Source organism: Mus pahari, unplaced genomic scaffold, assembly GCF_900095145.1.
Source record: "Mus pahari unplaced genomic scaffold, PAHARI_EIJ_v1.1 scaffold_15315_1, whole genome shotgun sequence".
Classification (NCBI taxonomy): Eukaryota; Metazoa; Chordata; class Mammalia; order Rodentia; family Muridae; genus Mus; species Mus pahari.
The window spans coordinates 1-1,418 of NW_018392413.1; the positions used below are offsets into that span (position 1 = coordinate 1).

The 1,418-nt window shown below is 53.6% G+C and overlaps 1 pseudogene; it reads left to right on the forward strand.

Annotated features, from left to right (window-relative positions):
* The first annotated feature begins 582 nt into the window (after nucleotides 1-582).
* LOC110314997 lies at nucleotides 583-1,201 on the forward strand (annotated as a pseudogene).
* Nucleotides 1,202-1,418: the final 217 nt, after the last annotated feature.

The window sequence follows — 1,418 nt, forward strand, 5'->3', positions numbered from 1 at the left end:
TGGGTGGGTAGGGGAGGGGGGGAGTATGTAGGGGACTTTGGGGATAGCATNTAAGATGTAAATGAAGTAAATACCTAATAAAAAATGGAAAAAGAATAGAAAAAGAAAGTGGAAATGANGTCCTGCAGTTCTTCCTCTTAANCACTGGAGGGCTCCACACTANTCTGAACCTGGTGTACCACTCAACAAGTCCTCTCACTAAGGCTCTGAACCTGGAGCAGAGAAACACTGTTAAACTCAGTGTTCCCCAACCTGGCTGTACCTCCAGGGCTGCCTGTAGAGGANTGTGGGGAGCAGGTGTGCCAAGCCCCATGATCTCTATTTAGGAAGAACCAGAGCCTGCTGACATCCTGTGCTGCCTGCCTGATGACTCACTGGCCTCCCTGGGGGATCTCTGAAAGGACCCAGGAGAGGGGGGAGGGATTAAATCAGAGGACTGCTGAAAACAGGATGTGCCTTTGGGGGGATGGGGGGAGGAGAATGCTGTGGGAAAAATCTGTTAGAGCCTCCAGTTGAAGAGGGCAGTTGAAGAAGGCTGTTGGAGAAGAAGCTGCTTGAAAACCTGCCTTGGGCTTTCCAGACCTGGCCGAGCAGGAGGCGCCATCATGGGTGTTGACATTCGCCACAACAAGGACCGAGAGGTTCGGCTCAAGGAGCCCAAGAGCCAGGACATCTACCTGCGGCTGCTTGTCAAGCTGTACAGGTTTCTGGCCAGACGTACCAACTCCACCTTCAATCAGGTTGTGCTGAAGAGGTTGTTCATGAGCCTCACCAACCGGCCACCTCTGTCCCTGTCCCGGATGATCCGAAAGATGAAGCTTGCTGGCCGGGAGAACAAGACCGCTGTAGTTGTGGGGACGGTCACAGATGATGTGCGGATTCTGGAAGTACCCAAGCTGAAGGTGTGTGCACTGCAGGTGAGCAGCCGGCCCAGGAGTCGCATCCTCAAGGCTGGCGGTAAGGTCCTCACCTTCGACCAGCTGGCCCTGGAGTCTCCCAAGGGCCGGGGCACTGTGCTCCTGTCTGGTCCTCGGAAGGGCCGAGAGGTGTACCGACATTTTGGCAAGGCCCCAGGAACCCCGCACAGCCATACCAAACCCTATGTCGGTTCCAAGGGCCGGAAGTTTGAGCGTGCCAGAGGCCGAAGGGCCAGCCGAGGCTCCAAAAACTAACCCTGGATCTTACTGTTAATAAAAAAAAGCTTTGGATAAAAAAAAAAGAAAAAGAAAAAGAAAAAAGAAATCCTGCCTTGGCCTGTGTCCTTATTTCCCTGACTCTGCAGGTCGGTGGTCAGTGTTGCTGCAGAGGATTCTCCAGGACCCTGAGGACCCAGTTTGGGCATCTTAGGTGAGCAGGATATGGGAGCCACAGGGCTGTGTGGAGTCCTCAACTGGAATGTGACCTCTGGCCATTTCTTC